This window comes from Triticum urartu, chromosome 1A, assembly GCF_056163025.1.
Source record: "Triticum urartu cultivar PI428250 chromosome 1A, HENAU_Tu73, whole genome shotgun sequence".
Taxonomy (NCBI): domain Eukaryota; kingdom Viridiplantae; phylum Streptophyta; class Magnoliopsida; order Poales; family Poaceae; genus Triticum; species Triticum urartu.
This window is the reverse complement of record NC_141873.1, coordinates 100794170-100807817: the sequence shown is the minus strand read 5'-3', so window position 1 is coordinate 100807817 and position 13648 is coordinate 100794170. Positions and strand designations below refer to the sequence as shown.

The following is a 13648-nucleotide window of genomic DNA, read 5'->3' as shown; positions in this document are numbered from 1 at the left end:
ATCCGCCTCTATTTATAATATAGGCGTGCTTGTAATAAATTGTTGAGCATCCTCAGCTCAACCATGTGTAATATTTAGTTCTGCTGGATTTCTGTATGAAGGTTTTGTCTGCCAGTAAGAAGAATTCTTTTGTACTGGTCAACACAAAGGTCGGCTTTTCAATAAATGTTTTATTGGAAAGGCGGTCCTGACAAACTTGGTATCAGAGCCAGGCTGACTGTAGGAAGCCACTAGGTGCGATCGCTAATCGGTTATTAGCTTATTTTATTATTCTGCATATTGTAGCAATTTTCTGTTGGTCATCATAAATTTATGATTTGACTATTCGGGATTTTGTCTACTTTTGTAGATGGCGGGCAACGTTTGTGAGTCACAGGTGTTCGCCAATGTTCCTGAGGGGTTTATCAAGCTCCTCATCTCCATCACCAAGATCGCGATCGGGCCATCAGTCCGTCCGGAGTTCACACTCTACCGGCACAAGCTCAGCGACAGTTTGTCCATGTACCAGGCCGCAATTCAGTTCAAGGGAGGACGCGCCGAGTTCCGCCGCTTCTGGTTCGTCGGGAGGGCCATGCCTACGGAGAGGCATGCCATGCAGATGGCTGCCCGCGAGGCAATAGCTCGTCTCCGGGATGTTCTTCCTTCAATGAAGACTCGTCGCTACCGCTACCTTCCCTGCCACGCGCCATACACTTGCCACTATGCATTCGCTTGTGCCAGGGGAGAAAGAGATGAGGCTATTGAGATGCTTGTTGAGTACCTCAAGGCACTTGAGGCAGCTTTCGACAACCTCGTGGACGACCTCATAGCTACTCGTATGGATTCCATCCATGGCTGCTCTGCCAACAGGAGGGAGCTCCTCCATATGGCACCACCACTGACGTTCGTCTCGTCCTCAGCATCCTATACACCGGCCATCTTAGCCACCGCTCGCCTCCTGCCTACCACTGAGGAGTTTGACCAGGTCATTGCTCCCACTCCAGTCCGAGCCGCACCACCTGCCACACCCGCGCCAGCTCCACAACCCAGTACTTCGCGCCTGGAGCCTATCATTGAGGAAGAGGTTGAGTCTCCAGCACCACTGGGTCTTACCCTCGGCAGGCCAAAGGAGGTCTTCACCATCTCCGACTGAGCACGCCTAGCAGCAGTGTGATGTGCCAGCTTGTATGATATGTTTATATGTACATATGTTTGGTGAGTAGTAGTTTGTGTGCGCATCATGTAGGATCTCGAAGAAGTGCACTAGCCTAAATGACATGTCAGGAATGTGTACGCACATCCTGAGTGATGTATTGTATAATTACGGCTTGCGTGTAAGATATGTACTAAGCGGTCCTTCTCCATGCGCAATCGAGTTTTATCTTGAAAAATCTGAGAATTCTTAAAATTTCCGCCTTTACAAAATTATTTATTTTTATGACTCAATTTTCTCATGAGTTTGCAAAATTACCCCAGAGTGAAAAATGCCTCGTCCCTGGACGCGTTCCATGCCAAACCCGCCGGAAGAAAATTATGGTGCCCAGACTAGCAACAATTTCACACAGGGACAGTCAAGTCAGCAGGGCAGTGAAACAACATTTTCTCAAGTATGCCTCCTTTATGAGCAAAGCTAGCAGCAGCATCAAGAAATGATGAACCATGTTATCAATATGGGGAATCATCGTGAGCCATATCAGCAGCACTCTAAATTGTCTGAATTACAGAAGACACGTCCCCCAACGTTCTCTCACACTAATAAACCTCTTGAGGCCGATGATTGGCTTCGAGACATTGAGAGGAAGTTGATTATTGCTTAGTGTTCAGACCGTGAGAAGGTACTTTATGCACCTCACTATCTCACAGGAGCAGCCGCGTCATGGTGGGAGAATTTCCTACACATGCACCCCAATGAAAACAATATCACCTGGGAAGATTTTAAAGAAGGATTTCGTGGGGCGCACATTCCCATAAGCATTATGAAGATCAAGAAAAGGGAATTTGATGACCTCAAGCAGAGAAGCATGACAGTGACTGACTACAATAGTCAGTTTACCCTATTATCTCGTTATACCAACGAAGAACATATGACGAAGAACAAAAAGATGGAGAAGTTTCTGGATGGTCTGGCACCAGCCCTTAAATGCCAGCTGGTCATATACACCTTTCCAGACTTCAAAACGCTTCTGGACAAGGCCATTACATTGGAAAATGAGTGCCACAGCTTGGAGGAATTTCACAAGCGGAAAAGGGACCAGGTTACTCATGCTCGCAACAACCGGCACAAGACTGACCCTCAGAAGATTGGAGCAAACCGACCCACAACCAATGTTCCGCGGCCAATCAAAAAATTTCACGCAAGGGACAAGGATTTTACGTATCACCCAGGCGTCACTTGCTATGCTTGTGGGGAGGAAGGACACTATGCTAAACAGTGCCCAAAGCCAAGAAACTCGGCCCCAAAGCCGAACAACAATGGGAACAATTCAGCACCCAAGCGTAACAACTTCAACCCCAACAACAATCACAAGAAGGGTCACCTGAACCATGTGACCAAGGAGGAAGCGAAAAATGCCCCAGATATCATACTCGGTACGTTCCCTGTCAACACAATACCTGCCACGGTTTTGTTTGATTCTGGAGCTTCTCACTCGTTCATTTCGAAGAATTTTGCTTTGCAACATGATTTCTCGATACTCCCTTTGGAAAAATCCATGATCATCAAGTCCCCCGGGAATAAGCAAATCACTCAGAGTTACTGCCAAGGTGTAATTATTGAGCTCAGAGGGCTAAAGTTTCAAGCAAACCTCATCGTATTGGAAAATAAAGGGCTGGAGGTTATCCTAGGGATGGATTGGTTAACCACCAACAAAGGATTTATCGATTGCTTCAATCGGAATGTAATCCTCACTCATCATCACGGGAAGACAATAAAAGTCGCAGCCCAAGAAAGACCAGGATCACGACCACCAAGATTGAACAAGGTGGACACCTCAGAGTTAAGCAAAGTTCCAGTGGTGTGTGAATTCCCTGACGTATTTCCCGAAGAACTACCAGGCATGCCGCCAGACCGGGAAATAGAGTTCAGCATTGAACTAGCACCTGGAACCACCCCCATCTACAAGAAACCCTATAGGATGGCACCCTCCGAGTTGGTAGAATTAAAGGAGCAAATAAAAGAATTGCTGGACAAAGGATTTATACGAGCCAACTCCTCACCTTGGGGTTCGCCAGTATTATTTACCAAGAAAAAGGATGGGACACTGACATTATGCATAGACTATCGAGCACTCAATATGGTCACCGTCAAAAATAAATATCCGATGCCACAGATAAATGATTTATTTGACCAGCTCGCACAAGCCAAAGTTTTCTCAAAAATTGATTTAAGGTCAGGATATCATCAATTAAAAGTCCGGACAGGAGATATCCCCAACACAGCATTCACCTCCAGATACGGACTATATGAATTTACAGTAATGCCATTTGGACTAACAAACGCCCCCGCATATTTTGTCCACCTCATGAACAAAGTGTTTATGAAATTTATGGACAAATTTGTTGTGGTGTTCATTGACGATATTCTGGTATACTCTAAGACACCAGAAGAGCATGCAGAACATCTCAGGATTGTAATGGGAGAATTAAGGAAGCACCAATTATACACCAAATTCAGCAAATGTGAATTTTGGTTAAGACAGGTCGGCTTTCTAGGCCACATATTGACCCAAGAAGGCGTTGCCGTGGACCCAGAAAAAGTCAAGGCTGTACTTGGCTGGAAACCACCAGCCAACGTAACGGATGTCCGCAGTTTTCTGGGAATGGCTGGATACTACCGAAGGTTTATTGAGGGGTTCTCCACCATAGCAAAGCCAATGACATAGTTACTCAAGAAGGATAAGAAATTTGTATGGACTGAAGCTTGCGAGAAAATTTACCAAGAACTGAAGAAGAAATTAACAACAGCACCAGTATTGGTTATACCAGACATACACAAAAGTTTTGAAGTGTATTGTGATGCATCTCGGAAAGGCCTCGGATGCGTGCTAATGCAAGAAGGCAAAGTAGTCGCATACGCTTCCAGACAACTTCGAAATCATGAAGAAAATTATCCCACTCATGACTTAGAATTGGCAGCAGTCATTCATGCACTCAAAGAGTGGAGACACTTTTTGCTTGGAAATCGTTGTGAAATATATACGGACCACAAAAGTCTCAAATATATTTTCACACAGCCAGAGCTCAATTTACGACAACGACGCTGGTTGGAATTAGTGAAAGATTATGATGTTGGCATCCACTACCATCCAGGAAAAGTGAATGTAGTGGCAGATGCTCTTAGTCGAAACCCCAGCTCGGGCAACGACCACCCACATAACTTGAGACCTGAATTTCAACAGGAGTTCACCAAACTCAACTTGGTGATGGTCACGGAGGGCACTGTGTCAAATTTGGAAATACACCCCACCCTTGTGGAGCAGATTAAGAAAGCTCAGCATGGATACCCCAGCATCGAAGGCATAAAAAGAAAAGTGAGCATGGGCAAGGCCTCGGAATTCGTCGTAGACGATGAGGGAATATTATGGTACGGAGACAGACTTTGCGTGCCAAATATAGAGGACCTCAAACAGCAAATCCTAACCGAAGGCCACGCCGCTCCATATTCAATCCACCCTGGAGGAACCAAAATGTATAAGGACATTCAGGAAAGATTTTGGTGGCACGGTATAAGAGGGATATAGCCACCTTCATTGCATGTTGCGATTCTTGTCAACGCATAAAAGCCGAGCACCAAAAACCAGCCGGACTACTACAGCCAAACAGGATACCTGAGTGGAAATGGGACGAAATTGGGATGGATTTCATTGTCGGACTACCTCGGTCACAATATGGAAATGATGCCATATGGATCATCACCGATAGATTAACCAAGGTGGCACATTTCATCCCAGTGAAGACAACCCACACCACTCAGAAGCTTGCCAAGATTTATCTCTCCCGTATAGTTTGTCTGCATGGAGTTCCAAAGACTATAATATCCGAAAGAGGCACTCAATTCGTCTCGAAATTCTGGGATCATTTACAACAGGCTCTGGGAACTCAGCTAGCATTCAGTACAGCATACCACCCCCAAACTGATGGACAAACTGAACGCGTGAACCAAATTCTAGAGGACATGCTAAGAGCATGTGTCCTCACCTATGGAACCAGTTGGGAAGAAAGCCTGCCATATGCCGAGTTTGCATACAACAACAGTTATCAATCCAGCCTACAAATGGCACCTTTTGAAGCCCTGTATGGGCGGAGGTGTCGTACTCCATTAAATTGGTCGGAAACAGGAGACAGCCGTATCTTCGGCCCAGACATGCTCAAGGAAGATGAAGAGAAAGTTAGGATCATCAGGGACCGACTCAAGATAGCTCAAAGCCGACAAAAGAGTTACTACGATCAGAAGCATCGTGAAGTCAGCTTTGAACCCGGTGAATATGTGTACCTACGAGTATCCCCTATGAGGGGCCTGCAACGGTTCAAGGTTAAAGGAAAGCTAGCACCAAGATTTATTGGACCCTTCTGTGTGGTTGCATGAAGAGGCACTGTAGCCTACCAGCTAGACCTACCCAAGGAGCTGTCAGACGTCCACGGGTGTTCCACGTCTCACAGTTGATGAGATGTGTAAGCAAACCAGAGAAGAAAGTGTCACATGAGAACATTGACGTGCAACCAGACCTCACCTACAGGGAACGTCCAATAAAGGTATTAGAGGAGTCTGAAAGGAGGACCCGTCAGAAAACAATTAAGTTCTTCAAGGTTTAGTGGAGCAATCACACTGAGGATGAAGCGACATGGGAAAGAGAGGACTCTCTCCGGGCAGAATACCCACACCTATTTGAGGATCAGCTGAAATCTCGGGGACGAGATTTTTCCTAAGGGGGTAGGTGTTGTGACACTCCAAAAATTTTGATTTGGTTTTTATCAAAATCTTTATTTGATTTGGAGGAGGCTATTTAAATTTTTTCTTAAACCCTCTCCCTCTCAAAACTTTTATGACAAATATTTTGGTACTCTTCTCAACCTTGATTTTTGGTCTTGAGAACTTTTCATGTTGTCTTGACTCTACTCAAATTTATTTTCTGAATTTCCTTCTATTAAAAAGAAACCCTAGGGATTATGGGTTATTCTTTTCCCCATTCAAAATTTCCTCTTTTGCCATGTCACATTTTGACATAGCATTCCAAAACCCATCCCTGCCTTAGATTAAGGCAAGACCCCACCTCCAGCAAGGTTCAAGCCATTTTTGTTTTCTATTCAATTTATTTTAACCTCAAAACTATTTCTGTGATTTGTTTTGGACCTAGGTGATTTGCAAAGGAACTACAAGTTTCCTTTTGAGTTTTAACTCCAAACAAACTCCTCTGACTAGTCCTTAGTACCTCCAACCTAGATCCATCAAGATCCACTTGTCCTCAGTTCAAAAATTTCAAATTTTTCCCACTGCAAGTTTGGACCAGAAATGCCATTTTTGGTGAAATCCATATTTTTCCTTTTTCAAAAATTCTGAGATAATTCATACACCTTCCAGATACACCAAGAGTCCACCTCACCGAAGATCAGCTCCAGAAAAATTTCCCACATGACAAAAACATTTCATCGAACACCTGGCATGCACTGTTTCTGTCTGAATTCAGGAAAAGTTCAGAGATTCAGTGTCTGGGTTCAGTCGACAGTGTCATTTCGTCAGAACCCGTTGACAATCTCGCCAGTAGCCTCCTTGGATCAATGCTCACTGCTGCCCCTCCTTATCTAGTGCGCCGCACACTCGCTTGGCTGGGCGCGGGCGTCGGCGGTGACGTGGCTCGCTAGCTCCGGCGTCTTCTGCGGTGGTAGAGCCACCCGTGGCGGCCAACAGAGGCCGGCCCTGCCTTTCAGCGCCGTCCGGCAGCACCTCAGCCACCAGAGCCCTCCGCGTGTCCACCCCCTCCTCTATGCACGACTGCGGCACCGTCGCCGTGGCCTGGCAAGCACAGAGCATGCTCTCTGCCGCCGACGGGACCGCGAGGCGCCGTTCCATCGAAACCGCGGAGCAGGCCAAATCCCACCAAGGTTAGCGTTTGAGTGGAGCCAGTGGATCATCACTAAGCTGCCCAATCCCCTAAATGGCCAGTTCAACGTCTGCACAGCCGTAGCCATCGCCGCAGTTATCCCGTTCTCGGGCACCGCCTCGGGCCGGCTATAAAAGGGGGCCTCGAGCTCGATCTCGACCAGGCATCACCCCTACACCTCTCCAGAGCCACGCCCAGCCACTAGGAGGACCTCCAGGGGGGTCTTCTTCTCCGTCTCCGGCCGCCCCGATTCGCTTCGGGCTCCGGCACGATCCGCGCTAGTGAGGGCACCCACGCCTCCCTAACTCTGCCCGTAGCCTCCTAGTGCACCCACACTTCTAACCCACGCTCCAATTTTAAGCTTGCAGCTCTGCTTGGAGAGAATCAACCTCACCCGAACCATTGTCCACCGGAGTTGGGGCCGCCGTCGACGTGGTTCTCACTGACGCTCAACTCCACCACCCACAGGTGTGGAAGAACACGGTGAACACGTTGGTACCCTCCGATCCCCTTGCCTCGCCGTGGATCGCCGCTGGCGACCACCGCGGCCCTCGGGCGCCAATGCCCTGTTCTGGTTTTCAAACCCGACGGGTGGGACCTCCCCGTCAGCTTTTTCTTTTTTTTGAAACGTTTTCTGAAACCGCCTTCGGGCAAAATACGTCTCCCCTCTGGACTGACATATTCTAGACTGAAACGTTTTCTGTTTTTATGAAGTGAACCCTGGAAACTTTCTATTTCATTACAAAAAGGTCCCTAGACCAAAACCCTTATAACTTTTAAACAAAAGATGATTTTAACTTGAAACTTTTTCTGTCATCTTTATTTTTCTGTCTAGTTTTTTGTCATATTTATTTGAAAAATATTTGGGATACTTTTTGTGCACGCACGGTATTTATGTAGTATCCGATTTATTTTAATACGTAGATACCGGAGGAGGTAAAGGAGACGCGTACTTCGCCGAGCTAGACTCCGACTTCTCCGAACCAGGCAAGCATGTTTGAACCTTTGATATGATGAGTGTTTTGCATGTTTTCTTGAGGAGTTTTTCTCATGGCATGTTTATATAAGCATTTGCGAATGTTATGTGCATGCAAGACAAGCTACAAGTGAGCTTCGAAGTTGGATGTGTTCTTATGATGATAAGATAACACGATCATGTGGTGACATGATGGGTTGCAGGCTGGTATTGTTGAAGCATGCCAGTTTTATGTCAACCGTGAACTCCAGTTTTAACGTGGGTCAAGTCTCGATCCCGTTCATTTCCCCTTCGTGCTGCCACATGTTTTCTGCAAAGGGTGCGGGTTAGTAAGTTGCAAACCTCTTTCGTGGTACACACCAAACAGAGAGACCGCGAGGAGGGTTCCATGGCCCTGGATTAAAGCCAGTCATCCGGTCAGGGGGCATGGGTGTTTCCGGTTGGGACCGAGAGGGGGGCACCCCTTAGAGCGCGCGATATAAATTTGATCCCATGCTATTCGAGGTTGTAGCCTCCCCGTCTTAAGGTTTTTCTTGAACGTCGCCGAGGGTGATCCCTGGCAACGGAATGTGGAATGGGTGTGTACTAGTTAGATGTTTCTTCTAAAACACCGTAAACGGAACTAGTCCTTGTGACTACCGAAATCCGTTGGTTGTGGTAAAGAGTACAAACTCTGCAGAGTCAAAACCATCCGAGTATCCATGTCCACGAGCAAGGACTTGGACATCATCTTTGTATCAGTGTTAGTCTCAGTGGCAAATCTCAGTGTCAACCCCAGAGGCAGCCCCCGGAGTATAAACATAAAGCCGAGAGTGGTAAACTCGGCTGAAGGTTATTTATGTGAATGGACTAACCAGTTTATTATTATATGCTGAGTATTTCCTTGTGATGATTTAAATTCATGAGCTATTTAAAATTCGAATGATAAACTATAAGCCCTTTATGTGATGTCGCTCAGACGTCCGACTGTGGCATATTTGTGATTTATTTTCATTATAAGCCCTTTTCGAGATGTCGCTTAGACTTCCGAGTGTGGCACGTTCTGTTATTTACTTTTCAATATAAGCCCTTTAAGAGATGTTGCTTAGACGTCCGACTGTGGGACGTTCTGTTATTTACTTTTCAATATAAGCCCTTTATGTGGTGTCGCCTCGACGCCCGACTGCGGCATGCTAATTTACTATTACCTTTCGAGGCGTCGCTTCAGACACCCGATCGGTCTTCTGTTATTTTATTGGGATTTCGGGAGGACTACCGCCTGACTTCCTTTTATTTATCGTGCAGTGCAAATCTATTATTTGATTGTGCATACTAACCTGCTCATGTGCATCATATTTACATTTGTTATATCTTATGTCCGAACTGTCTTGTGAGTACATTCAAAGTACTCACCTGGCTTGTTGATTTGGCCAGATGTTGACGAAGGCGATCTTATGGATGAAGAGTTCGATAGCGAGTCCGACGCCTAGAGGAGTCCCAGTCAGTCACGTGCGACCCTGGAGTTGTTCACTTGTATTATACACGCTTCCGCCACCCGAATAAAAATCATCAAGCCTCACTCCGACGCTTGATGAGCTGTAAGCTTTCAGAGTCATGTCACTCTCTCACTGTGACATATCCACCACCACCTTTATTCCGAGTCAGTAGTTATGTCACCATACCCTTGTGTCATATCCGCCTCTATGTATAATATAGGCGTGCTTGTAATAAATTTTTGAGCATCCTCAGCTCAACCATGTATAATATTTAGTTCTGCTGGATTTCTGTATGAAGGTTTTGTCTGCCAGTAAGAAGAATTCTTCTGTACTGGTCAACACAAAGGTCGGCTTTTCAATAAATGTTTTATTGGAAAGGCGGTCCTTACAACCAGCACGCCAGGCCAGCCACTATGTCTCGCGCCTAGGCCGCATCCAGCGCCCTGGCCCAGCTCCACGGCCCAGCTCCGCCCGAACGAGCCGGCCTGCCTCTGCTCGCTAGCGGGCCGCCTCCTCGACCGGCCTGTGAGGGCCCGAGGTGAGGACGCCAAGTCGATTTCCCCTCGGTGTTGTGGGCTAGACCCAGTAGTTTCGCCCTGTGCCTATTTTTTTTACCGTCCGATGAATTTTCTATAATAACCAATGCATGCATATTACAGAAATGCCATTTTACTTGCATTGCTTACAACTAAATAACCGTGCATTGGTTTAAAATGATGTAAACATGTAAAATGCTTAGAATTTCATCTATTTTCATAATATGCTACATTCATCCATGTTTAAAATGTTGTTTGCATTAATTTGCATAAATAGCATGTTAAAATGGTTCATTTCATAACTAATTAATTGTAGCTCTGAATTAAATAAACTATATATGTAAATGGGGTAAAAAATGCATAGATTAACATGGTGCACTTTATTTTCCTGTTTAACAACAATAAAATTGTGTTTAGGGCAGAACAGTACCAAATCCAAAATATGCACATGGGGATTTTATGGAATTCTTGTTTGTTGTTCCGGCCTCATTTAAACTTGCCTAGATAGTTAGTTTAATTATGTTTCACCTCTTGCCATGTGTAACAATATTTAATATTGATGAGTAGCTTAAACGGGAGTGAACTAAATATTGGAATGTGGTGTTTCGTCAATATGCAACTCGTTGCATATTGAGCTCCATTTAACTTGTAGTATTGTTTGTTGCACTTTGCCATGTCATGCCTGTTTAAACCGGACATGCATCATACTTGATTGTGCATCGTGCCATGTTTATGCTTGTTTGTTTACTTTGTTGTTTTCTTCTTTCCGGTTGCGCTTCTCCTTGACAGTTCGAGTTACGTTGCGATTGTGAGGATCCGTTCGACTACATTGGTTCGTCTACTTCATGGATTCGGTCTTCTTCCTAGCGGGATTTCAGGCAAGATGACGATTACCCTAGATATCACTACTATCATTGCTATGCTAGTTGTCTCAATTCTATCGCTACGTCGCACTTCCTACCACTTGTTTATCAAGCCTCCCAAATTGCCATGATAGCATGTAACCTTTTCCACCATCCTAGCAAACCGTTGTTTGGCTATGTTACCGTGTGGTCAGACCCTCTTATAGCGTTTCTAGTTGCAGGTGCAGTTGCGGGTTGTTCCATGAAGGGACATGGATATGATGGGATATCACAATATCTCTTATTTAATTAATGCACATATATACTTGGTAAAGGGTGGAAGGCTCGGCCTTTTTCCTGGTGTTTTGTTCCACTCTTGCCGCCCTAGTTTCCGTCATACCGGTGTTATGTTCCTTGATTTTGCGTACCTAACACGATGAGGGTTTATGGGCCCCTCTTGAGAGTTCGCTTTGAATAAAACTCTTCCAGCAAGGCCCAACATTGGTTTTACCATTTGCCTAATAACAACTAAAAATTTGCATAGGGACCGGCTAGCACCCATGGACTCTTAATCAACCGCCGGGCCAGTGCTCCTCATGGGTGTTGGTCCAAACCGGGTAGACTACGGGGCCGCCTCGGGGAAACCCGAGGTATTTGGTATATACCTGTAGGCTGACCCATCCGGTGTACCCTAAGAACAAGATCGCGCAACTCCTATCAGGCTAGGTCAGTGCATCGGGAGGTCTTGCTGGATTTGTTTTACCATTGTCGAAATGTCTTGTGCACCGGGTTTCCGAGTCTGATCGGAGGGTCCCGCAATGGAGGATTGTCTCCGCGGATCGCTAAGTTGGGACACCCTTGCAGGGTTTAAACATTCGAGAGCCGTGCTCGCGGTTATGTGGCAGATGGGAATTGTTAATATTCGGTTGTAGTGGACTTGAACTGAACTCAACTAATATACACCAACCGCGTGTGTAACCGTGATTGTCTCTTTTTGGGTGCGTTCAAGAAGAGAACACGGTTGGGTTATGTTTGAACGTAAGTAGTTTAGGATCACTTCTTAATCATTACTAGTTTGCGACCGTTGCGTAGTTTCTCATCTTTCTCTTGTACTCATGAGTTAGCCACCATACTTTGCTTAGCCGCTGCTGCCACCTCACCACTTATCCCTTCCATACCCATTAAGCTTTGCTAGTCTTGATACCCATGGTAATGGGATTGCCGAGTCCTCGTGGCTCACAGATTACTACAACAACAGTTGCAAGTACAGGTAATGCGATGCTCATGATGTGAGAGCGATGCTTGATTGCTTTTGGAGTTCTTCTTCTTCTTCTTCTTCTTCTTCGATCAAGGGAATCGGTTCCGGGTCGGGGAGCCTGGGATTAGCGGGGTGGATGTCGTTCTTCTCTTTTGTTTGATTTCATCCGTAGTCGGATCCTGCTCTTCTATATGATGATTGCTATGTATTGATGAACTGTTGTATTCATGTTGTAACTTGTGGCGAGTGTAAGTCTTTATCTTGTATTATCATCTATTCAGTACATGGTATGTTGTAATGATATCCACCTTTCTATGCGCTCGATATGCGGTTGTGCCCTAATCATGAATTCATCACGTGATTGGGATAGAATCGCATCTTGGGCGCTACAGTGCAGTGGCCCTCCCACCCCCACTATTTATAGGGTGAAGGGGAGAGGGGGCCGGCCCCCTAGATGCATCTAGAGGGGGGAAGGGGGGCGGTGGCCAAGGGGGTGCTTGTCCCCCAAGTTGTTGTTGGTGGTGGGGGGGGGGCGCCCCCACCCCTAGGGTTTTAACCCTAGGCACCTTGGGCCCCTTGGGGGGGGGGGGGCGCACCAGCCCACTAGGGGGGATGGTTCCCACCCATGTTCATGTTGGGGAACGTAGTATTTCCAAATATTTACCTACGATCACGCAAGATCTATCTAGCAGATACATAGCAACAAGAGGGGAGAGTGTGTCCACGTACCCTCATAGACCGAAAGCGGAAGCGTTTAGTAACACGCTTGATGTAGTCGAACGTCTTCGTGATCCAACCTATCCAAGCACTGAACGTACGTCACCTCCGTGTTCAACACACGTTCAACTCGATGACGTCCCTTGATCTCTTGATCTAGTTGATGCCGAGGGAGAGTTTCGTCGGCACGACGGCGTGGCGACGGTGATGATGAAGTTACCGGCGCAGGGCTTCGCCTAAGCACTACGACGATATGACGGAGGTGTGTAACTGTGGAGGGGGGCACCGCACACGTCTAGGAACAATTGATGTGTGTTCTAAGGGTGCCCTACCCACGTATATAAAGGAGGGAGAGGGAGGGAGGCAGCCTAGGGCGCGCCCAAGTAGGAGGAATCCTACTTGAGCCCATAGTCCATTTCGCCCCCCTTACCATATTTGGACAAGGGGGAAATGAAGGAGGGGGGAGGGGAAGGAAGTAGGAGTCCTACTTCATACTTTCCTTTTCCTCCTCTCCTTTCCCTTTCTCCCACGTGGCTGGTGTGTTCCCTTACTTGGCCCATTAAGCCCATATCTTTGCCGGGGGTTGCCCAGAACCACTTCCGGTGACCCGGTATCACCCGGAACACTTCTGGTGTCCAAATACTATCGTCCTATATATGAATCTGTACCTCTCGACCATTTTGAGACTCCCCGTCATGTTCGTGATCTCATCCGGGACTCCGAACAAACTTTGGTCATCAAATCACATAACTCACAATACAAATCGTC

At 46.4% G+C, this 13648-nt stretch overlaps 1 pseudogene; it reads left to right on the top strand.

Annotated features, from left to right (window-relative positions):
• Nucleotides 1–349: 349 nt before the first annotated feature.
• LOC147990241 (uncharacterized) lies at nucleotides 350–1153 on the top strand (annotated as a pseudogene).
• Nucleotides 1154–13648: the final 12495 nt, after the last annotated feature.